At 47.7% G+C, this 25,626-nt stretch overlaps 1 pseudogene; it reads left to right on the plus strand.

Annotated features, from left to right (window-relative positions):
• Nucleotides 1–482: 482 nt before the first annotated feature.
• LOC141934243 (feather keratin Cos1-2-like) lies at nucleotides 483–9,901 on the plus strand (annotated as a pseudogene).
• Nucleotides 9,902–25,626: the final 15,725 nt, after the last annotated feature.

A 25,626-nucleotide genomic window follows, 5' to 3' on the forward strand; every position in this document is an offset into this window, starting at 1 on the left:
GACAAAAGGGAACATCGATTCTGCTGAAGATTCCTGGGGACTGAGCAGTGTTAGGCAGTATAGGTTCAAACCCCAGCAGAACAACGCAGACAGAGGGGAGGCAACAACAACCAATCACAGAGGTGAGCTGAGGAAGGAGACAGGGAAAGACAAGGACTGTGGCACAACCTCATGTACGGGAGCTCACAGCATCCATCTGAGGATGGCTGGAGATTCTTCCTAAGAACCCCCACTTCAAACAGCCCCACCAGAGTGACCCAGACTGACATCACTTGCTTGCTGTGAAAACATCCAACACTTGAGCTGAGTCTTCTGCCAGCACTGCTGCATTCCTGCCCTAGAAATCCTGGGGCCTTTCATCCCAGTGCTCAGAACAAGCCTTCACTGGGGAATGGGCATGGCACAAACCTGGAAATGAAAAGGAGCAGTGCAGGAAATGAAAGCGCAGCCCATAGCATTAGCTGCGATGGTTTGCATTCAAGATGAGCTTGTCAGAGAACTGTTACCTCTGCAAAGGTGCCTCTGGTCCTGCGGCAGTGAAGGGCAGGTATAAAAGGCAGCCCAAGTCCCTGCTCTCTCATGCACTTCTCTTGGCTCCTTCTGCTTGGGAACCAGGTGAGTCTGAAGCCCCTTCTCGTCCTCTTCCATAGGGAGATCTGCACTTGAGAGACATCCCAGCTGATATTGCTCTGTCCTGTCGTGGGGTTTGGATCTTCTTGTCATGACAGAGGGAAATGAGGACAAGATCTGCTTACAGAGAGTCTGGGAGGCTAAGATATTTCTGATGTATGAATTAGGAGAGAGCCTCCCTGGGCCAGGCTGATCTTTGTATGGCAATGAAGACCATGTGGCTGCTGGCAGAGCTTCCATCTCCCACCTCAACAGTGGCCTTGGCTCCTTCATAAGAAGATAACCAGTCAGCTCCTCACCAACCCTTGTGCTCTGCTTCCTCCCTGCCCTCTCTCCCAGGTGCACCTCCACCCTCAGAGACATGTCCTGCTACGACCAGTGCCTGCCATGCTGGCCCTGTGGCCCAACCCCGCTGGCCAACAGCTGCAATGAGCCCTGTGTCAGGCAGTGCCAGAGCTCCACCGTTGCCATCCAGCCCTCCCCCGTGGTGGTGACCCTGCCTGGACCCATCCTCAGCTCCTTCCCACAGAACACCATTGTGGGCTCCTCCACCTCCGCTGCCGTTGGTAGCATCCTCAGCTGTGACGGAGTGCCCATCAACTCTGGGGGCTTTGACCTCTCCTGCATTACCAGCCGCTACTGTGGCAGAAGGTGCCCCCCCTGCTAAAGGTGCTGGAAATGCCTGGAGGAGACACCTGGAGGAACTCAGAGCATGGTGCTGGGCAGAGGATCAAGATTTTGGAGGTTGTTTTCAGAATAGCTGAATCGTTTTGCCTTTCTTTCCATTTTCTTTGTTTACTGCCTCCCCTCATGCACCACAGTGACAGCTATGTAATGCCATCTATCTCATCTTCCTCCTCCGGACAGGCAGGCAGACATCATGCAGGAACTTCTCTATGGCCAAGGACTGCAGTTTCTCAGCTGCCCCCAGGGCTCGCTGTGCTGCTGACCTCCACTTGGAGTGACTTTGTTTCCTTCTTTGGACTCATTTAAGTTCTGCTGCATTCAAGCCTGGCCTCCATGTGGTCCTTCCCTGTGTGGACATGCCCCAAGCCTCCAAAGGAGAAGGGTGTTGCTCTGGGTGCAAGGGGGTGAGGGCACAAGGAGACCTTGCCTTGTTGTGTCCCTGTGCACAAATGCCCAGAAAGGCAGGAGGCTCTGAGGGCTCAGCAGCCCCATCAGCTCCTGAGCAAGAGCGTTCCTCTTGCTATGGCTGGAGCTGCACTGCCTTGGCAGGGGGTTGGCTTTGGGCTCTGAAAGGTGATTTGCTTGGCAGAATGGCAAGAGTGGTAAAGAAGGGAAGAGCCCTTGGGATGGCCCAGAGCTGCTACTCCACCTTCCTCTGCCCTCCACCACTCAATCTAGGGGTCATGGCCAGCACACATGGATGGGACTAGCAGGGAAAAGTCACCCATGCTGCTGAATGTCTTGAGGCTGGAAATTGGAGCTACACCTGTGGGAGCTGAGGGTAGTCAGCACAGAAATGGGGACAGTGAAACAGTGTATTTCTGAGGGGGATCTAATTGCTCTGAGACAGAGTGTGCAGGAGAACATGAAGATCAGTGAGGACAAGGGTGCTGGGTGCACTTCCCAAGAGAGCTGTGGGTAAGTGCAGAGCTCTTGACTGCTTCATTGGTCCCTCCAGAGAGTTTGTGCTCAGGAACTGGCTGCCATTGTGGGGAGAGAGGATTTTATTACATGTAAATCTCATCCCTGTTGTTCGGTGGAAATGTGTCTTGGCAGCCACTACTCTCTCATATGCTATTTCCTATATGAACATCCAGATGCCTTGACAGCATTCTCCTGGCAAAACTGACTGCTTGGGGCTTGGATGGGCACATGCTTCACTGGGTAAAAAACTGGCTGGATGTTCAGGCCCAAAGAGTTGTGGTGAACGGAGTTAAATCCAGTTGGTGGCTGGTCATGAGTGGTGTCTCCCAGGGCTGGGTTTTGGGGCCACTCCTGTTTAACATATTTATTGATGATCTAGACGAGGGATCGAGTGCACCCTCAGTAAGTTTGCAGATGACACCAAGTTGGGTGGGAGTGTTGATCTGCTCCACGGTAGGGAGGCTCTGCAGAGAGATCTGGACAGGGTGGAGCGATGGGCTGAGGCCAACTGGAGGAGTTTCAATAAGGCCAAATGCTGGATTCTGCACTTGGGCCACAACAACCCCCAGCAGCACTCCAGGCTTGGGGAGGAGTGGCTGGAGAGCTGCCAGTCAGAGAGGGACCTGGAGGTGTTGATTGACAGCTGGCTGAACATGAGCCATCAGTGTGCCCAGGTGGCCAAGAAGGCCAATGGTATCCTGGCTTGTGTCAGAAATAACGTGGCCAGCAGGGACAAGGAAGTGATCTTACCCTTGTGCTCAGCACTGGTGAGGCTACACCTCGATTACTGTGTTCAGTTTTGGGCCCTTCACTACAAAAAGGACATTGAATTACTTGAGCGTGTCCAAAGAAGGGCAACGAAGCTGGTGAAGGGTCTGGAACACATGTCGTACGAGGAGCGGCTGAGGGAACTGGGGGAGTTTAGTCTGGAGAAGAGGAGGCTGAGGGGAGACCTCATTGCCCTCTACAGCTACCTGAAAGGAGGTTGCAGAGAGGGGGGATGAGTCTCTTTAACCAAGTAACAAGCGATAAGACAAGAGGTAATGGCCTCAAATTGCGACAGGGAGGGTTTAGACTAGATATTAGGAAACATTTTTTTACAGAATGGGTTGTTAGGTGTTGGAATTGGCTGCCCATGGAGGTGGTGGAGTCCCCATCCCTGGAGGTGTTTAAGAGTCGGGTTGACATAGCGCTGAGGAATATGGTGTAGTTGGGAAGTGTCAATCTTAGGTTAATGGTTGGACTGGATGATCCTCAAGGTCTTTTCCAACCTAAACGACTCTGTGATTCTATGAAAAGTGTTCAAGTGGAAGAATGGAAATCCCCACACCCCTGTCCTTTATCAAGACGGAATTATGGCTCATGAAGCACAGCTCAGAACAACTGAAGGACAAAAGCTTTATAAGGGGATGTCACTCGCATGTCTGAAATTTTTTTCCCTAGTCATGCTGCTAATAACCATCATCATCATCCCATATAGACCTCCTATGCTACCACACTGAACCTTGTAACAAGCAGAAGGTACCTCAGGTCCTTGGCAATGATGATACCATCTTCAATTGTCCTTGTAGGAGAGGGAGGGATGGCATTGTTTCTGACAGATGAGTAAGGCCTTTGGCCAAAGCACTGCCAAAATGCTGCAACTGATTCTTGGCATGACCTCTGGTTTGCCGGCCCGACTAAAGAGCTCTTGGAAAGGTAGGAAAAGAGCTCAGGATCCATGCAGGCTTTACACTTCAGCCTAAGGGCATTTGTGCCAGAGGTTGGGGGGTTTTACAGTGATTTATACCATCAACAGAGCAGCAGCTGTTCTTAATCCTGTGCTGTGCACCTTGATTTGCACCCTATGAAACAAGTACATGAAAGTTGCTTGTGTTTGTTCACTGTCAACACTGGCCAGGTGGTCATGTCTGACAGCTGAAATGCTGACGAGATCTGTTTCCATTTCAAGAAAATGCTCTAAATGCCTGACTGACCAAAATGGGATAATCCATGTGTGGGTGGGACGTGCACAGTGTCCTGTGCCCTGGCAAGGGGGCAACACATTGTACTGTGCTGTGGGAGTGACTGACTATGGCCGTGGGTTACCCAAGGAGGTCACTGATCTTCCCTCTTTAGAGATACTCAAAACAACCACCTCAACAGTCCTATGCAACTGGCTCGATGTGGTGCTGCTTGAGCAGGGGGGTTGGACCAGATGACATCCAGAGGTCCCTTCCAACCTCAACTCTTCTGTGATTCTCTCATTCTGGGAGAGCAGCTGATGTAGAGCAGCTCAGGGTTCCCAGCATCTGAAGGCATGTAAGGTTATCTATACTATCCTCTCTTTCTTTCTAACTTTAACACTAATTAATCAGCATTTTAAGGAATGCTTGGAAGAGGCTGAGTACCTCTCTTTCTGGAACCAACCACTCTCATTTCTGTTGCCCCAGTCTCACTGTCTGCAGTCTGTGTGGAGTCTGGCTTGTCCCAGGGGACACCACGCTCTGCTGCTGTGTGAATACACCACTGAGGCACCATTTCCTTTACAGAGCAGGGGCCTGTCCCCCAGCCCCACATCTCCCTTCAGGATATCACTAAGCACAGCTGGGAACATCTAAGGCTGTAAGAGTTGTTTGACTTGTAATGTGGGGATTCTTTGTGGCTGCAGCAATATGGATGTTCTCTGGTTTTTATGTTATCCCTGAGACACAGACTTGGGACACGGAGAGGCTCAATGCCTGGCAAGACCATGGCAGCTTTGTCTCACTTTTCTAGTGAGAAAACCCCTGACTGAAGCCCAGTCAAACCCTTGAGCTCACTAAAGCTGATGGGAATGGCCAGGAACCGATTCACTGCCTTAACTCTAGGGCCTGAAGGACTTGCCTAGGACTTGTCATCGCAAGAGGCTGAGAGCTGGCATTGAACTTCCTGGTTGTCAGTGCTGTGTGTGCATGTTCATGCTCACATACATGTTCTTCTGGCTGTGCTCACGTGTCCATTTGCACATACGTGTGCCTGTGTGTGCCTGGGGCAATGCACAGGCAAGCACAAGTGTGCGCAATTACCAGCTGCGGGTGTGTTTGTGCACATCTGTTGATGAGGTTGTATGTGTTTTATCACATGCACGTGTCTTCATGCAGGTGAGCATGGACGGGTGTGACATTGGTCTGCAGATATGTAAGTGTGTGGGCACAGGTGTGTGTGGGTATGTGCTTTTATGTGTGCACATCGCTGTACATGAGCATGCAAGTAAATTTGTTTGCATACCCATGGGTGCAGGAGGATGCATATATGTCAGCATGTGTGTTGAATATCTGTGTGTACATGTTGGTTTGTGGGGTGGCTGTGCTTGTGTCTGCTCATGGGCTCCTTTGGAAACCTGTGTGCACACACCTCTTTGTAAGGGCACAGATATGACACATGTCTGTGTGTGTGCATGCCTCTGTGTGTGTGCGTACCTCGGTGTGGGTATAGGTGTGCATGTGTGTGCACCCATGAGGGTATGTCAAAGGTCTTGCTAAAATCCAGGCACAGCCCAGCCAGTGCCCCTCCCCTTCCCCACAGTGCAAGAGACCTCCTCACAGAAAGCAATGAGGTTGTTAAGGTGTAGTTTGTCCTCAGTCAACTCATGTCAGATGCTCCCGAGCCGGGTCTTGAGACCTTCATGAGTTCAGGAAGAGCTTCTAAGAGTATTTACTCCATCTGCATTCCAGGGACAGAGTAGAAACTGTACTGCCAGCTCCCTGAACACCTTTGGATACAACCCAAGAGCTCCTTAGTTCTTTCTTCTTCTACTGTGGGTGTTGTTTCATTCCGAGAGTCTGCGGGAAGGTTCAGGGATGTGGTGGGCTTGAGGAGAAGCCATATCAATAAAAACTGAGCAGAAATAGGCATTGAGTACATCAGTTTTTTCCTTGTTATTTGTCACTAAGTCCTCTTCCTCACCGAGCAATGAGCCCTCATCTACTCAGCCTTCCTTTTGCTGCCAATAGGCTCAGAGGTACCTCTACTGATTCCCTTCACTTCCCTTGCAAGTATCCACTCCAGTTGTGTTTTGGCTTTTCTTGACTCACCTTTTGCACACTGCAGGGACAATCCTTGTGCTGTGAGGAGGCTGTCTTGAAGGTTAGCCCCCACTCCTGGGACCCTCTGGGCTCCAGGGCACTTTGCCATGGCATCCTGCCAAGCAGAAATTTTCCTGATGAGACTAATCCGTGCTCTTCTGAAGTCAGGGGCAGTAATCCTCCTGTTTGTCTTGGTCAGTCCTCTGAGGATCCTGAGCTCCACAGTCTCCTGGTCACTGCAGGCAAATCTGCCCTTGAACTTTACATCATCCAACAGTTCTTCCTCATTTGTGAGTAGCAGGTCTAAGAGGTCCTCTCCCTTAATCCATTCATGGATTGCCTGCATCAATAATTTGTATTCCATACACCCCACGTATGTCCTGTTTCACTTGTGCCCAGCCATTTTCCTCCTGCAGGAGATACTGAGGTGGTACCAGGTGAGTACCAGGCCCTGTGACTGTGAGGTTTTACCCAATTGCCTGACAAAGGTGTCATCTGCCTCCTCTTCCTGATCAGGATAGTGTGGCAGTCACCTAAGTACACCACCACCTACGCCGTAGAGGAAGTCTGAGAGACACCCCTGGCATGCTGTTCCCCCGTGCATACCTCTTCTACCCTTGTGACATCCCTGCTTTTCAGTCTGTGGGAGACCTCCCCCTCCATACCTACTTTAAACTCCTCCATCCCAGTTTAGCAGGGATTTGGAAAGACACTCTTGTCTCACCTTGCCAGGCACATTCCACTCCTGACCAGTAGTCTTCACTCGTCCAAGAAGGTCATCTGGGGACAGAAGCCAGAGCTGTGCGGTGCTGCTGCAGCCTCCTGCTGCCATGCACGCTGCCCAAATGAGCTCTTCCACATGAGGGAGAGGGAGTCTCTTCTGACTTCTCTGACATGCTTTGGATCTTACTCTTAGTAAATATGCACCTCACTCTTAGAAAATTTAGGTAATTAAGGGGTTCTGAGTCAAATGGAAGAAGATCCCTTCAGGGTATATGTCCTTTAACCCTGTGGGACCAACTCAGATTCTAGCACATCCTTGTGTAGAGTCTCTTTCAACCCAGACTCACTTACCAGCATAATTCATAGACCCACAGAATCATAGAAGAGTTTGTGTTGGAAGGGACCTTGAAAGATCATCTAGTCCAAGCCTCCTGCCATGGGTAGGGACACCTTTCAATAGGTCAGGTTGCTCAGAGCCCCATCTTCCAATGCAAAACTTCCAATGATGGGCCTTCCTCAACTTCTTGGGTCAACCTCTGCCAGTGTCTCAAAATTTTCTACCTGCTTTCAGTTTAAAGCCATTGACTCTTTATTACTACAGGCCCTTCGAAAACATCTTTCTCTGTCTTTCTTATAAGACCCCTTTAAGAATTAAAAGACCTCAAGAACCTCTCCCCAGAGCCGTCTCCTCTCCAGGCTGAACAACCCCACCTCTCTCAGCCTTTTCTCATAGGAGATGTGTTCCATTCCTCTCATCATTTTCGTGGCCTCCTCTTTCCCTCAGTCAGGGAAGAGACATCAGCTCCCACACGGGACTTATCCCACCCCAAAGCAGATGTACATGACAAATGGAACGAATCCTCTTTCTGTATACACTGATCGTGCCCTTGACCCATGGTGGCCTCTGAACTCCCCAGCGAGCATAAGCTCAGAGCAAGGTCGGCCTACTTGGTCACATCTCCATGGCTTGCTTCATCATGTGATCAGGAATGAACCCACAGGCTGTCCTACCAGCACCTACAAGCACCTCCATCCCATGCCTAAAGCCCACATCCATGTCCACAGTACTCAGGGACAAACAGAGAGCAGGGAAAGGGTTTTTGTGGGGTGAATGGGCTACAAGCTGGGCACCTTACTCTCATCAGTTACATTTCCCGCTCTCACCAAGCACAGATCTGTCTTCAGCCTCCTTCAGCCATACGGAACCCTTGGAAACAGGGCTTGGAGAAGATGACTCTCTGCAGTCCAACACCTGTGTGGACAGTGTATATGTCTCTCTTTGGCTGTTTTGAGTCTTCTGAACTAACTCTGAATGACTAGAGGTCTAGATTTGTGTGTGTGTGTGTATCTGCACATATTCTTTGTCTGTGTGTGCTAAGCCAGCTGTTTAGTCTACCTTGAGTGTCCTTTATTGGACTCCGCCAAGATGTAAGGGAAGTCATACTGACGTGTCTTGCTCCGGAAATGCTTGGGCCTCTCATCCTGTGATGCAAAAGATGCCTTCACTGGGGAATGTACCTGACATCAAGCAGTAAATGAAAAGACAGCGATTCTGGAAGCCAAAACACAGCCCATAACATTAGGCGGGATGTTTTACATTCAGGATGAGCTTGTCAGAAAATAACCACCTTTACAAGGGACGCCTCTGTCAGCCTGGGGCAGTAAAGGTCCAGGATAAAAGCCAGCACAGCTCCTCGCTCTCTCAGCCACTTCTCTTGCCTCCTTCTCCTTGAGAACCAGGTGAGTCTGAGGCCCCTTCTCTTTCTCTGCTTTCTCACAAAGGAGGTCTCACTTCAGTGAACCTGTCAGCTGAGACCGGCCTTGTTCTGATAAAAGATCGTGGGGCTGCTTGTCATGTGAGAGGGGAGTGGGGAGAGGTTAAGCTTGGAGAGAGGCTGGAACAGTAGTGAGGAGGCTTCTGGACTCAGGGGTAGACAGTAGCCACATAGGAGCTGGTGGCTCTTTTTGGTCCGTGGCAGGATGAGTCCAAGAAACCCTCATACATCTCTGGACAGACTCCACCTTCAGGCACTGCATGATCTTTGGCTCTCTCATGGTGTGGTGACAAGCTGTGCCTCGCACATCCCCATGTTTTTCTTCCTCCCTGCCCTCTCTCCCAGGTGCACCTCGGATCCCAAGACATGTCCTGCTGTGACAAGTGCCAGCCCTGCGAGCCCTGCTGCCGGCCCTGCGGCCCAACACCACTGGCCAACAGCTGCAATGAGCCCTGTGTCAGGCAGTGCCAGAGCTCCACTGTTGCCATCCAGCCCTCCCCCGTGGTGGTGACCCTGCCCGGACCCATCCTCAGCTCCTTCCCACAGAACACCGTTGTGGGCTCCTCCACCTCCGCTGCCGTTGGCAGCATCCTCAGCTGTGACGGAGTGCCCATCAACTCTGGGGGCTTTGACCTCTCCTGCATTACCAGCCGCTACTGCGGCAGAAGGTGCCCTCCCTGCTAAAGCCACTGGTGACAACCTGGACAAGGACCCCCAGGAACCCAGAAGCTCATGCTGGACTGAGGACAGAGCTCCTGGCCAGTGATTTCAGAGAGGCTGAGCATCCTTCCAAGGGAGGGCTGCGGCGTCTCTCTGATAACATGGCCAAAGTCTAACTCCTCTGCCTTCTACTCCCTCCCATCTCTTTCTTCTCTTCTGTTCTTCTGAGCTGTAAGACCCCAGGAGCCAAGCTGGGGAATCTGCTGGCCCCTCTCCCTCCACGCTCATGGATCCCTTCTGCGATCTCCACCATGGCCGATGGGCACAGACATTTGGCAGCTGCTGGTGCTCTCCCTGCTCTGGCCGCCTCCTCTCAAAGTCCTTATTTCCCTCTTCAGAGTCATTAAAGCTTTCTGCATCCCAGCCTCTGCCTCCACATAATCCTTTTATTGGTGGGCATTGTATCGAGTTGCTGAGGAAGAAAGGCATTGTCTTGACTGGTGGGGGATAAGGTGGGGGCTCAAGCAGATGTTTCATCATTCGGAGAGGAAGGGGAGGATGGGACACATGGCAGTGGGGCCCTTTCAGGCACTGTGTCTTGGAGCTGAGGAAGACATCCCTGGTGCCTCCACAGCCAGTGGCAATAGGGCTCTGCCTTCTGGCATCTCTGCTCAGACACAGGCCCTTGGCCTCAGAGCATGACCTTCAGAAAGGGAACATGACTGCTGCTATTCTCTAGAGAGTAGCCCAATTCTGCTTGAGGCTCTGATTGGTCAGTAGCTCACAAGTTTGTGCAGAAGGGAGTTTTTCTTGCTTTAGTGCTGCGAAAAGAAGCTCAGCCAAAAGATGTCTGCAAAGGATGCAGGAGAAAGGGTAATGTGAGAAAAATCCTTTAAAACAGCCGCAGCACTTCTCCTAATCTTCCCAACTGTCTCCAGAACGAGAGGGTATGACCTACGCTCAAGGGCTGGGATAGCGAGGACAGGTCACCTCTACACCCTCCATCCCCCAAAGAGTTCACTGCACAGCCCAGCAGTTACACTGTCCAAAGGACTAAGATGACCCTAAGGTTGATGTTGAAATCAGCCTGTCCAGCCCTCACACCAGAGCCCTCCTGTCACTCACACACCCCCAGCTCCCACCAGACGGGGCACCCCAAGGACAGCAGCCAGTGCCCAAGCCTCCATAATCCATTTGTGGTGCCTGATTTTCCCCAGACATTAGGCTGGGTTTTCTACTGCCAGGCCCGTGGGTAAGGGCATGAGATAGGCTCCAAGGACCAGCAGAGTGCACTCGGGAGAGCAGGTCCTCTGGATCCCAGCACATGGTGATGCAACTACAGGAGAGTCCACAAGGTGGTTCAGAATGTTATCCACTATTGCAATAATCATGCAATTCCAGGAAGGAGCGTTGCCCCGTGACATCTTCTTTATGTTTTCAATCTTACTTTGAACTCTGACCTCTGAGGGACACATTCCGGAGCAGGTACTCTAAGAGACAGGCCTGCAGGAAAACCTGAAGAAGCAATATGCAGCAGGGAATAACAGAAAGCAAAGAGAAGTAGCAAGGAACTATTGAACAAACAGCCACAATCTTCTACATTGCCTGTCCCCTCACCAGAGCCATTGGGCAGAAGAATGATGTGACCGATGGTGAAAACAAGAGGACCTGAGACTCTGTCACCACTTTCTCCTTCTCTCAAACCACTGACGTTGTCCTCTCCTGGAAGAAAATTTTGACCTGCAGATCCCTGGGTGCCCAGGGGAAGCAGAGCTGCCAGGGGAGAGCTGAGGGCCCCTTCCCCCAAGCTCAGCCTTGCACACACACATCCCCTCCCTCCCCTGGCTTCTTGCACAGCCAAGGAAGCTCCCTGCACCAGGGTGACACCCACAGCACAGAGGTACAAGGCACTGTCAGAGACCTTGACTTCCTCCAGCTGCAGGACGCTGTATTTCCCTGTGGTGTTCAGCAGCGTGGTGAGACGGCCACTGTGCCTTGGGCCAGCTGCTGCCTGATACGAGAGCAGCTGGGGAGCTTGGCCTTTCCTCTGCTGGTACCAGAGCAAAGCATCAAAGCCAGAGATCTGCTACGTGCAGTTGGTTTGGAAGGTGCATCTGTGCTTCACTGTGACTTGTCCTTCTTGCTGGGTGACTGTGCTCTCCCCCATGGTGCCTGCAAAAAGGGAAGGTCAGTGAATCTGCAGGGAAGGGCTCATGGAAGTAAACTGGGAATGGATGCAAAACTCTTGTTTTGCAGAGAGCCCTTTGAGAAGGTTCCCTCTCTCTTGCCCTTTTGGAAAACCCTTAGGCCTAAGCAGAGGCGGGTGGGGAGTGGTTCTGGGAAGGAGCACGGAGCTCGCAGCCAAGTGAGGACCTTGAGGAGAGCTGTGCTGTGTCCATGTTCCTCCTCCCTGGTCTCTGACTGCCCAGAGGAGCAGGGAACAGCCTATCATGTCTGATCATTGCATGTGAGGACCAGGACCCTTCCAGCAGGTTGAGTGGCCCACAGCAATTAGATTCCTCCTGCTTCCCCATCCCTGTCATCTCGGAGGGCTCCTAACTCCCTGGGTACGTGTAATACTGAGTTTGTAAAGAGGAGACCCTGGCAGGTATGTGCCAGCCAGGAGACAGAAGGGGTTGCCCTGTTAATGTCAATGGGATGAGAGCTTTAAGGTCCTTGGGGTAGCTCAGACAAGATCTGCTAATATGCACTGGAAAGGGAGAAATGTGGGAGTGCAGAGATAGGTGAGATCTCCTATGGTGACAGCAGGTGGATCAGAAGAGAGAGTCAGAGAAAGATCGATTGAAGGAGAGAGAAAAGCAGGGGAAGGGGCCTGAGGTATCTCTCCTCTCCTTTCCAACAGTAAGAGCATCTTGAGAGAAGCAGTGCAAAACCACAACTGTCAGCTGACATTTCCCGGTGTTCTCCTGGTATTCAAGACTCCTTCCCCATATGGAACCGATAAGGCTGCTGAGGGTTTCCTGAGGAGAAGAACTATGTGTGTAGAAAGCCAGGACTTACCCAGCAGTTGCCCCAGGAAGGACGTGAGGATGAGATATCCGAGGTGCATGTCGAGACCAACCTGCCTGTTTGCTGAGTGAGAGAGAGTCAGAAAAGCACCTCCCAGCCCCGAGATAACAGAGCTGCTGGAAATGACTCTGTTGGGGGAGGAAGCGGGGGAGGGAAACAATCTGTTCTTCCTGTGCCTGAAATGCTCCTTCTGGGTTTCTCCCTCCTCCAGCAGCAACACCTGTGGCTCCCTCAGCCAAGGGCATTCTCAGCATCTCCACAGTGAGGGGCCCTGGGGGCTCTGGGGGTCCCAGTTGTGGGAATAGGCTGTTCCCGGTCAGCTGGCAGTGGAGTCCTCACCTCCTCAGCTAGAACCACCTGCTCTTCTGCACAGCCACTGCTGGGCCATCTGGGAGGTCAGGGGTATCTTTGACACTGAGGTTTCACACCTTCCCCTGATGTCCTCAGCTCTCTGGGGATGTTGCTATTTCTTTAGGGAACAGAAGCCTCCTCCAGTTCTGTCACTTCTCCCCTATCCTTCATCAGTTTCTTGAGAACAATGTGTCTCCCCCAAATCCTCAGAAATAGGAGATGAACCCTGCTGTGAAGCACCCATGGGCTCTGCCTGTGTCTTGTTCTGGTGGGGTAACCTACGTGGAGAGAGAGGAACCTGGCTCCAGTGAGGCTGCTGGATGCCACAAACCAAGAGGTGACAAGAGAAACTACTCTGTAGGAAAAAGGGTGAGGGGTCAGCAGGGAACAGGATGAGGGATCAGTGTGTCACCCAGACACATACCCAGGGAGCACATGGGGCACCCACTGGAGTGCTGCACTTTGAGGGGTGAGGATGGGGCAGCCCTGCACCTCAGAGTTGAAAGGGCACACAAAGGGGTGGGGGATGGGCAGGTGGAGACCCCTACTGCCACCCCCTTTCCAGATCAACTCCAGAGTGGTCCCACGCACCAGTCACAGCATGGATAAAAAAGCCTGTTCATTTTGGTTAAGTCTCATATAGGTTATGCCCCAAAAAATCCTCCATAGTGTGGTGGATAATGATCCAGATACCAATAATGATAATAATAGGAATATTCTCATGGAAGTGTTGCATCTCTGCCTGGTGTAAAAGGAGGGTCCTAGAACTGTGGAGTGTTCCGTGTTTGGCAAAGCCTTTCCCAGGTGGAAGAGCAGGCTAAAGCTCAACCTCCAAGGGGCTACAGAGATGGATCTGCCTTCCTAAGAGTCACAGCAGACATCTGTGGTGGTGCAATCCTTACCCCCCCCACCCCCCCCTCTTTGTTGGGCTGCTTGGTGCTAGGTGCGATTCCACCCACATCCCCCGAGCTATACACCAGTCTGTGGAGATAAGGACTGACAATGTTAACGAGCCTGGCTCCTGCCCCTCCCGATTGCTCGGAAATGGTTAAAATGGCCCATCAGCTCCTCAGGGCCTGGCACACCTGTGCCTGGGATGTGGTCAAATGGGAACAATAACAGAGTCGCACATTAATCAAATTCTTGTGTAACTGCTGGAAGGCACCAGAAGGCATTTGACAAAAGTCAATTATCTTGGACCCTATAAATGGCGACCACCAGGGAGACCCTTTGAGCTCTCCTGGATCGCAGTGGGCCTGTGACCAGCATCTCCCCTGAGCTGGGACGCCTCTCAGGTACCAAACCCTGGAGGTGTCGTCTGCTCCAGACGGAAGGCCAGGGCGAAGTCCCCCGCTCGAGTCTCAATTATCGCCCGTTGAGGAATGCCAAGGCATTGGGAGTATTTGCTCTAAACTCGAGAGGGAAATTTTCTTTGAGCTAGCTTCTCTTTACTCTGTGTGTGTGTGTGTGTGTGTGTGGGTACGTACCCTTGTTTCTGTGTGTGTATGTCTGTTCTGTGTCCATTCTACTGAATCCAAACACCTTTGTTTCTGTATGTTTGTCCATCTTGTTATGTGCATGCATGTGTATATATGTATATATATAGGTACCGTTAAGTAAGTTAGTGTGAATCTTGTCATTTTAGAATCTCAATAAGTCGCTTTTCTTTCTTTTAGTATTTCTGAATTATTTTATAATAACAAATTGCTGTTAGTTATTAATAAACCTAGATTTCTTACTAAATATTACCGTGTCAATATTTTCATCCGCGACAAATCGGCGTAGTCGGCAGGATGACAAGCAAAATCACCAAATACTTACAAAAACACGGTATCCAACCAAATCCCACCTTCCCAGAGGATTGGGTTTATAATAATTGGCACAACTGGGAAGAGGTAGAAAAACAGTTAACTATTGCTCGAGGTGCAACTAAATTTGGAAAAAATAAAGGTATGATTTGTAAAATGTTGGGAGTGTGCCTGGAAGCTGCCTGTCATGAACGAGAGAAAGTTAATCGTAAAATACAAAATTTACAAGATGAGATTACAGGGCACAAATCCACCAATCTGCTGTTATCGATTAAAATAGAGCAGCTGCAACAGCAACTTAAGGAATCCCAATTGAAACAACAAAAACTGGGGGAACGTGTTGAAATGATGCTAATGCAGTCTCCGAACCCCCCTGATATCGTTCAAATCAGAAAATTAATTGTGTCCCCTGAAGACTGGGATGGTAACATTTGGAGTGATACACATAATGACGACTCAGACGAAAATAATTATTTGCAGCCGCCTGAGTCTCCCCCTCTTGCAGTCAGACCAATTATTAAAACAGAGGAAACAACAGGACCTCGGGGTGGTGTGAGAAGTCGCATCAGCAAAACAACCCCTTTTGATCCAATTCAAATAGCCCATTTACAAGATCGTTACGGCCGTAAGCCTGGAGAAACTGAAACTGAATACCTATGGAGAGTTTCTCTAAACGGGGGAGATAGAATTTTACTAGATGGCAATGAAGCCAGTGGATATTGGGGTCCTGGTGTCTTTTTGGATGCTGGTCCCAACCCCCCGAATGACCCCCACTCACTAACAAGCAGAGTGGCATATTGGGCTGGTGGCATTGATGCCTTAGAGAGAGGAGAACCTCTGTTAATACCTATCAAATCTCTAAATGACCTCTCTGCAGCTTTTACAAAAGCTGCCTGTATTCAAGCCATGCATCAGCGTAAACCTACTGATGTTCCTCTTTTGGCACCTGTAGCTCCTGCTGTACTTAAAGTACTGATAAAAGGAGCCCCTGCCATGCTCAAACCTTTTCTCATTGCAAAACGGGATGAGATCCAGAGAGACTTAAATTATAATGAATTGGTAAATCTAACACAAACTGTTGGAAATAGTGGGGAAGAAGAATTAGAACCAAGAGTATTACCCACTTGGGCAACTTTAGTACATGAAACTGTAAATCATGCCCGAGAAATGGGATGGGATGAAATTCCCAATGAAACAAAAAATATAGGTCGCACTGTTAGGCAAATTAAACAATTGCATCAAAATAATTCTCAGGAACAAAAACCCTCTGACCGACAATCTAGGGGTCAGGAGTGGAGAAATGAACTGTGGAAGCAAGCATTGTCACTAGGAATTCCTAGAGCCGCGATTCAGAGACAGCCTACCAGCGTCATTCTGAGTCTGATTCAGGCATTTCAAAAAGGTATCGCTTCAAATGCTCCAACCCCCCCCTCCCCCCATCGCCAGCTCCCAGAGAAAAAAAAAGATAACCCTTTCCTCCCTCAAGAGGATCAGGTGCAAAGCACAGGATCAAAAAACTGATTGTGATAGATTGGGTGGGTTTGTTCACTAAAATGTCAGCAGGATAAAGTGCTTGTTTGCTTGGCAGGATATGCTGGGGGCCTCTTGGTGGGTGAGACCCAGATACCGTTAGGCCTGCTTAATCAGCCCCCACAGGTCTGGTCTCCACCCAGATGCCGTTAGGCCTGCTTAATCAGCCCCCACAGGTCTGGTCTCCACCCAGATGCCGTTAGGCCTGCTTAATCAGCCCCCACAGGTCAAGTCTCCACCCAGATATTGAGAGGATCGAATAAGGAAGATTGAGAACCTCCATCCCTGCGACCCCCTAGTAGCAAAACGAACATGCGCAGAGCATATCGAAAGAAACTACGTCAACCGGGAAGAAGACTGTATATAAAAAGGGACTGTAAAAAGGGAAGAGGGCCGCCGTTGATGGAGCGGAGACTCCCCGGCTGCCCAGCGCTGATTTTTGCTCACTAACTTTGCTTGCTGAAATTATAATAAATTCTGATTGGGTTGGAAACTTTTGGTCTCGGTTTCTCAACATATAACAATTTGGTGCCGTGACTCGGATGGAAATATAGTGGCTGGACTTGGGCAGCAGGGAAGGCGCCCCACCATCCTTTGGTGGTCCTAGCTGTTCCCAAAGTCTCCACACTTTCCACTGACGAACCCAAAATCTAAAGTAGTGAGCAAAAGGAACCGGTCGACCCTGTAATCTTTGTGCACAAAAAGTCCGGACGAAGACACAGGATGTGTAAGTATATTTGGAAATCCGTTCGGTTGGGGTTGGTGATCCTGAAGCGTTGCATGTGAGTGGTTCCAGTGGAACCAAGCGAGTGCGGACCCTCAGTAGTGCGGTTCCCATAGCCCGCGAGGGCGTGGGCCACGAACCAGGGGAACGTGTGTGAGTGAGAAAGAGTGCGCTTCGGAAGATGGGACAGGGGAAAAGCAAGCCCCCTGGTCCCATGGGTGGAGGGCCCCCTGTGCGGTTGCCCCCTATCCCGCCTGATAGTCCCTTAGGATTAATGTTGAAAAATTGGAGGGATTTTTCAAAAAGCAAAGGAAAGAATAAAGCAAAAATGATCCATTTCTGTATGGAAATTTGGGGAGGTCAGAATATTAAGGAAGAACATGTCTGCTGGCCAATCTTTGGGTCTTTTGAAAATTGGGTATGTGAGGCCCTAAACACATATGTCAATTCTAAGGAACCGGTTAATCCGGAGGAGAGTGATTATGCTAACATGTGGATGGGATCAGGAGCCAAAAGCTATCTGTTTGCCCTAAAAGAAAAGGGGGGTGGGAAAAACGATAAGAAAAAACGAGACAAAGAAGAGGTTCCCTTATTACCCCCACCTTATATACCACCCCCACCACCTATTGCCAATCCACCACCCTCAGCCCCTGAGGAAACTGAGAGCGACTCTGGAACTTCCTCAGACACCCCCAGAAGTTCCAGAAGGGCAACTAGAAGTCAGGCAAAACAACAAAAATTATATCCACTCCGGGAGACACCAATGGGGGGACCACAACCAGGGATAGGATTTGTATCTATACCCCTTAACTCAGGGGATGTTAGGGAATTCAAAAAAGAAATGGGAAACTTGATAGAAGATCCTTTGGGGGTTGCTGAAAGGATTGATCAATTCCTAGGTCCTAACACCTATACCTGGGATGAAATGCAGTCTATTTTGAGTATACTATTTACTGCAGAAGAAAGAAATATGATCAGAAGGGCCGGAATGAGAATATGGGATGCCCAGCATGTACAAGGTCCTTTTGCAGATGAAAAATGGCCCATACAGCAACCAAATTGGGACCACCAAAACCCAAACCACAGAACTCATATGCAGGACCTAAGGACTATTATTATTCAAGGCATCCGAGAATCTGTGCCCAGGGGGCAAAATATAAACAAAGCCTTTAATGAGAGGCAGAAAAAAGAGGAAAGCCCCACCGATTGGTTAGAGAGGCTGAGAAAAAGCCTCCAGATGTATTCAGGATTGGATCCGGACACCCAAGTGGGACAGGCATTGCTGAAAACTCAATTTGTAGCCAAATCTTGGGATGACATAAGAAAAAAATTAGAAAAGATGGACAACTGGCAGGACCGGGGGTTAGATGAGTTATTGCGAGAGGCTCAGAAAGTGTACGTCCGGAGGGATGACGAAAATCATAAGAAGCAAGTCAGGATGATGGTGGCAGCTGTCCGGGAGGGACAAAAAGGCCCAAGGAATCAGACACCTCCTCGTACACTAGGAAAATATGGGGATTTCCTAAAAGAAAACCCCAGATTCAGGACAGAAAAAACTGAAGAAATGATAAGACGAAGAGAACAGGGCACCTGTTTTTATTGTGGTGCCCGAGGACACATAAAAAGGGAATGCAGGAAGCGGCTGCGGGACGAAAGAATGTTCAAGGAAGATTAGGGATGTCAGGGGCTCTATTTGCTGGGGACCCAAAAACATAAGGAGCCCTTGATAAAAGTTAAGGTAGGTCCCCAGCAACAGGAATTCGAGTTCCTGGTAGATTCAGGGGTTGAAAGATCCACTATCCAGATAATGCCCCAGGGCTGTAAAGTATCGTCAGAAACGGCCCAAGTTATAGGAGCCAAGGGAGAACCCTTTGAAGTACCCATTATCAAAAATATAGTATTTGAAACACATTCCAAATTTGGGATGGGATCATTATTATTAGTCCCTGAGGCTGATTACAATTTATTGGGTAGAGATCTAATAATAGAATTAGGAATTAATTTGGAAGTAAAAAATAAAGAACTAAAGATTAGGTTATGCCCCCTTCGAGTGGAAGATGAAAAGGAAGTTAACCCAGAGGTATGGTATACCCCAGAAACGATTGGTAAGCTACAGATACCTCCATTTTCAGTAACCATTATTAATCCGGAGGTACCTATACGAATCAAACAATATCCAATTCCACCAGAAGGAAAGTGGGGGTTAAAGCCTGAGATTGAAAGGTTACTTGAAAAAGGCCTTTTAGAACCATGTATGTCCCCCTTTAACACTCCCATCCTACCCGTAAAGAAATCAGATGGGTCTTATAGATTAGTGCATGATTTAAGGGAAATTAACAAAAGAACCGTAACTCGATTCCCCATAGTGGCTAATCCTTATACCTTGCTTAGTAGGATAGGGCCAGAAAATCACTGGTATAGTGTAATTGATTTAAAAGATGCCTTCTGGGCTTGCCCCCTGAGTGAGGAAAGCCGAAATTATTTTGCCTTTGAATGGGAAGATCCTGAAACCCACCGTCGACAGCAATTAAGGTGGACGGTCTTACCTCAAGGATTTACCGAGTCACCGAATTTATTCGGGCAAGCATTGGAGAAAATTCTCCAAGAATATGTGGTAAATGAAAATACCATCTTGATCCAGTATGTGGATGATCTTTTAATTGCAGGAAAGGAGGAAGCAATAGTAAGGCAAGAAAGCATTAAATTATTAAACTTCCTGGCTCTAAAGGGACTGAAGGTATCACGATCCAAGCTACAATTTGTGGAAGAAGAAGTTAAATATCTGGGGCATTATTTATCAAAAGGAGAAAAGAGAATAGATCCCGAACGAATAAAAGGGATATTGTCAATACCCCCTCCTACAAATAAAAAGCAGATAAGACAATTATTGGGTCTGGTCGGGTATTGCAGACAATGGATTGAAAATTATAGCAGCAAAGTAAAATTTTTGTATAATAAATTGAGCCAGGATAACCTGCTAAAATGGACTATGGAAGATGAACAACATTTGGAACAACTGCGAAAAGATCTTATAACTGCCCCAGTACTAAGCTTACCTGACCTAAAAAGACCCTTTTCCCTCTTTGTTAATACTGATGAGGGAACTGCCTATGGAGTCCTTACCCAGGACTGGGCAGGGAAAAAGAAACCAGTAGGATATCTGTCTAAGTTACTAGACCCGGTTAGCAAGGGTTGGCCCACCTGCCTACAAGCAGTAGTAGCAGCTGCACTCCTGGTAGAAGAAGCAAATAAAATAACTTTTAATGGAGAATTAAGGGTTTTATCACCTCATAACATTCGGGGCATCTTGCAACAAAAGGCAGAAAAATGGGTCACAGATTCCAGGCTTTTAAAATATGAAGGAATATTGATTGATTCCCCAAAACTATCCCTGGAAGTCACAACCCTCCAGAATCCAGCCCAGTTCCTGTACGGAGAACCCTGGGACTCACAGTTGATACATGATTGTTTCATAACCATAGAAAGTCAAACTAAAATTAGACCAGATTTGGAAGAGGAAGAACTAGGAGAAGGAGAAAAATTATTTGTGGATGGCTCGTCACGAGTAGTGAATGGGAAAAGAAAATCAGGATATGCAATTATTAAAGGACCAAATCTCAAAGTATTGGAATCAGGACCATTAAATCATTCCTGGTCAGCCCAGGCGTGTGAATTATATGCAGTGCTAAGAGCTTTGGAATATCTAAGAAATAAAGTAGGAACTATATTTACCGACTCTAAGTATGCATATGGAGTAGTGCATACCTTTGGGAAAATATGGGAAGAAAGAGGATTAATAAATTCACAGGGAAAGGACATAATCCATCAGGAATTAATAGTGCAGATATTAAAAGCTCTACGGGGTCCAAAAGGAATTGCAGTGGTACATCTAAAGGGACATCAAAAAGGAGTGGATATCCGAAATAGGGGAAACAATGTAGCTGACCGAGAAGCAAAAAGAGCAGCCCTAAAAGACTGGACCCCAGTTGATACTCTTAGCCACGATACCTCAGAGGTAAAGAAATACAGATTGTATAGCTTCACCCTGCAGGAGAAAGCTAAATTAAAGGAGATGGGCGTAAAAGAAAACCAGGGGGGACATTGGAATCTCCCCGATGGGAGAACTATTCTACCAAAAACACTTGCATTAGAAACTTTGCAAAGGTTTCACGATCAGACTCATTGGGGAGTACAAGCATTAGTAGACCAATTTGCTACTAAATATATGAGCATTGGAATATATAATTTGGCAAAACGAGTAGTAGAAGACTGCCTAATTTGCAAAAGGGTCAATAAAACCCAAGTTAGAGAAAGACCACTGGGTGGCAGACAGCTTGCCCACAGACCATTTGCTAACATTCAGATAGATTTTACTGAGCTACCAAAAGTGGGAAGATATAAATATTTGCTAGTGATAGTAGACCATCTAACTCATTTTGTAGAGGCTTTCCCCACTGTTAGAGCAACTGCTCACACAGTAGTAAAAATACTGTTGGAAAACATAATACCAAGATATGGAATGAGTGAAGTTATTGACTCAGATCGAGGTCCCCACTTTGTGTCTAAAATAATACAGGAGGTTTTGGTAGCAATGGGAACAAAATGGGAACATCATACACCATGGCATCCCCAAAGTTCGGGGAAAGTAGAGAGGATGAATGCAGAAATTAAGAAACAGCTCACCAAACTAATGATGGAAACCCGGTTATCCTGGGTGAAGTGTTTACCACTCGCACTACTTAATTTGAGAACTAGACCAAGGGCTGATCTTGGGATTTCACCTTTTGAGATGCTATACGGAATGCCTTATGATTTAGAGGAACCCCAAGACCATCCTAGAGTAAGAGACCAGAAATTAAACTCCTATATTATAAACTTAATGAAATATCGAAATGAATTATGGAAAAAGGGAATGGTGGTGCAAAGACCTCCTCTGGACTTGGCTATTCATAAAATCCAGCCAGGAGACTGGGTATTAATTAAATCATGGAAGGAATCACCATTAACCCCTCAATGGGACGGACCTTACCTTGTATTGCTTACCACAGAGACTGCTGTCCGAACTGCTGAACGAGGTTGGACCCATGCCCGCTTAATAAAAGGACCTATCACTAACTCTTCGTGGAAAATCACCAGCCCGGTTGGAGACTTGAAATTAAAATTCCAGAGGACTTAATGGACTTGGACCCTTACAGGATTGAGTATTTACCTAACCCTTATTACTTAGATGATGGACTTATAAGTAATGATGATGTTAGAATAAGGTGTGGAAATAAGTACTGTAATTGTCATCCCTTTGTATGTTATACCTGTAAGGTATGCAAGGAAAGGTGGTGGACTCATTGTGTTAAAGGATACCCTCCCCGAGGGGTTTGCATTTCCTGTTATAAATCGCAAAGGGAAATCACTAATTGGACATTAACCTGCAAAATATCTAAAGGAGAATTAACCTCAGGCTCAAAAGAATGGTGGGATATATTTACAAAAGGAATTGAACCAAATTTTTATTGTTATCACCCGAATGAACCAAAGCCTTTTGTAGCGGAAATCACTGAGAGCCTCTGTCGTAAGCTCATCAGTAAAGTCCGTTGTGACGTTCCTGAAATTAAACATACAAATTGGAGATCCTATTTTACGAGACAGGATCTTAGACGGCGAGTGTTTCCTCCTGAAGAGCATCCTTGCTGCCGAGAAGATGGTACACCTCGTGGCTCGAAGCACCCGAGTCGACGAGCGAGGCAGAGGGAAAGACGACTGTGGAGGAAGGAGCCGTCCAACTGGAGCGTTGCTGAGATGCTGGCAGAATTACCACGGGATTGGTAAAGAAAAATGGGTGAATAACATACTTTTAACCCTGTCTGCATTTCACAGGAATCAACGCAGAGGGAATCTGGTATACAGGGGAACATCATCTCAAACCTTGCATATCATAATTGTAATATTGTTATGGTTAAAATTAAGTTATTGTACTGCAGAACTGGAAACACACCAACCTTTTAAATGGTCCCTAACCAGATTAGATGGTAAAATCTTACGTACATCAACTGTACCAGGGGCTCCAAGCTTCATTGTGGGATTGTGTGATCTAACGGGAATAGACCACTGTGGTAAAATTTTGAATTTAACAGGATTTTACATGTGTCCTAGTTCCAACTGAGGGAAACCATATTGTAATTACCCTGGCCATTATTTTTGTGCCTATTGGGGCTGTGAAACTATCGCTTCTGATTGGGCTCCAGGAGGAGGACCAGATCAGTATCTTAAAGTAGGATTTGGTCCAGCTGGGTGTACACCACCTTGGAAAGGTCCCTCAGGAGAAATGCTCTCTAAAGGAACATGTTCATATATATATATTAATATAAAAAAACCAGAAGACCCAGGGTGGATCCTGGGAAGAACCTGGGGAATTAGACATTGGGAACCTGGAGCAGATCGGGGAAATCTTATAACAATTAAGAAAGAAATTGCACCTAATGAAACCCCAGAACCCATTGGACCAAATCTGGCAATTTCTACTATTAATGTTAAAAACAATACCACTAATTACCAGAGAAAGTATACCCAACCCACTAATTTGACCTCTGAAATCAATATATATGGATATAGTACTCTATGGAAAATTATGCAAGCTAGTTATGGGATACTAAACAAAACCAAACCTGAGTTAACGAAAGACTGTTGGTTATGTTATAATATTAGACCACCTTTTTATGAGGCTGTAGGAATGACTGCTAAAGCTAAAAGAGTAAATGGAACTAACCCTGCACGGTGCATATGGAAAAAAGGAAAGGACCAGACACAGGGACTCACTTTGTCCCAAGTAACAGGTAAAGGGAGATGCATTGGAAAGGTCCCCACCCATAAAATGCATCTCTGTGGAGCAAAAATATCAAAAAACGAGAGACCTGCACAGTGGCTGATTCCCGCCGCTAATACGAAATGGATATGTTCAAACATTGGGATCACCCCGTGTATATCTCTTATTGCATTTAACGAAAGCAGTGAATACTGCATTCAGGTATCAATAATACCACGTATTACTTACCATCCTAGCGAATATATTTATGATCAGCATATAACCCCTGAACATCATTTAGTAAAACGAGAACCAATCACTGTCCTTACCATCGCTACTCTTCTCACTATCAGTGGTATAGGCGCAGGAACAGGAATCGCCTCCTTAGTAAACAATCAAAAAGAAATGAAGGCACTCCGAGTAACAGTAGACGAAGATCTCGGTAAAATCGAGCTAGCGATTGATGGATTGGTAAAGTCATTAAGATCCTTATCTGAGGTAGTAATGCAAAATAGAAGGGGATTAGATCTCTTATTACTACAACAAGGAGGATTATGTGTAGCACTCAAGGAAGAATGTTGTACTTATGCAGACCATACAGGGGTAACAATTGATACAATGACTGAGTTACGAAAGAGGTTAGAACAACGAAAACGGGAAAGAGAGGCTCAACAGAGCTGGTATGAATCCTGGTTCAATTATTCCCCTTGGCTAACAACTTTGCTTTCGACTATAGCTGGCCCTCTGCTGTTGCTTATTTTGGGATTAACTTTTGGACCATGCATTTTTAACAAACTAATTACAATTGTAAAAAGTCGCTTGGAAGCTGCACACTTAATGCTTGTTAGAGCTAAATACGAACCACTCCGAGGAGATATGGAAATGGAAGAAAGCTTGAATTTGAGTCAACAAGAATTAAAAAGGTTTAGTGAACAAAATTAAGAAATAGAAAAGGGGGGATTGTGATAGATTGGGTGGGTTTGTTCACTAAAATGTCAGCAGGATAAAGTGCTTGTTTGCTTGGCAGGATATGCTGGGGGCCTCTTGGTGGGTGAGACCCAGATACCGTTAGGCCTGCTTAATCAGCCCCCACAGGTCTGGTCTCCACCCAGATGCCGTTAGGCCTGCTTAATCAGCCCCCACAGGTCTGGTCTCCACCCAGATGCCGTTAGGCCTGCTTAATCAGCCCCCACAGGTCAAGTCTCCACCCAGATATTGAGAGGATCGAATAAGGAAGATTGAGAACCTCCATCCCTGCGACCCCCTAGTAGCAAAACGAACATGCGCAGAGCATATCGAAAGAAACTACGTCAACCGGGAAGACTGTATATAAAAAGGGACTGTAAAAAGGGAAGAGGGCCGCCGTTGATGGAGCGGAGACTCCCCGGCTGCCCAGCGCTGATTTTTGCTCACTAACTTTGCTTGCTGAAATTATAATAAATTCTGATTGGGTTGGAAACTTTTGGTCTCGGTTTCTCAACATATAACACTGATAAGGTCCGGACGGCAACTGGGCCTGCCAGTCCGGCAAGTAGAAGCTTATCAGTGGATAAATGAGAACGGCCCTTACATTTTAATTCCAGTTGGTCCTCAAAATCAATTAATAAAATTTTTGATTGATACTGGTGCACAAATTTCAATAATTACACAGCGAGATGCCAATAAGCTAGGCATACGACCTGGCCGGCGAAAGGTTAAAATTACCGGAGTTACAGGAATTAGCACTGTGTGCCAGACAGCAAAAGTTAATTTACTGCTCCCTGGCGACAAACGTGTAACATCTCTTCGCTTTGCGATCAAGGAGCATTATGAAAATATCCTGGGTTTTGATGCACTGAACGGCCGGACCTGGCGTTTGCCAGACGGCAGTCTGTGGTCTTTTGGCTCAATTGCCAACCCCAGCCATAATAAAAATCAACAAACTGCCACAGTGCGTGTACTC

This window comes from Strix aluco, chromosome 24, assembly GCF_031877795.1.
Source record: "Strix aluco isolate bStrAlu1 chromosome 24, bStrAlu1.hap1, whole genome shotgun sequence".
NCBI classification, from domain to species: domain Eukaryota; kingdom Metazoa; phylum Chordata; class Aves; order Strigiformes; family Strigidae; genus Strix; species Strix aluco.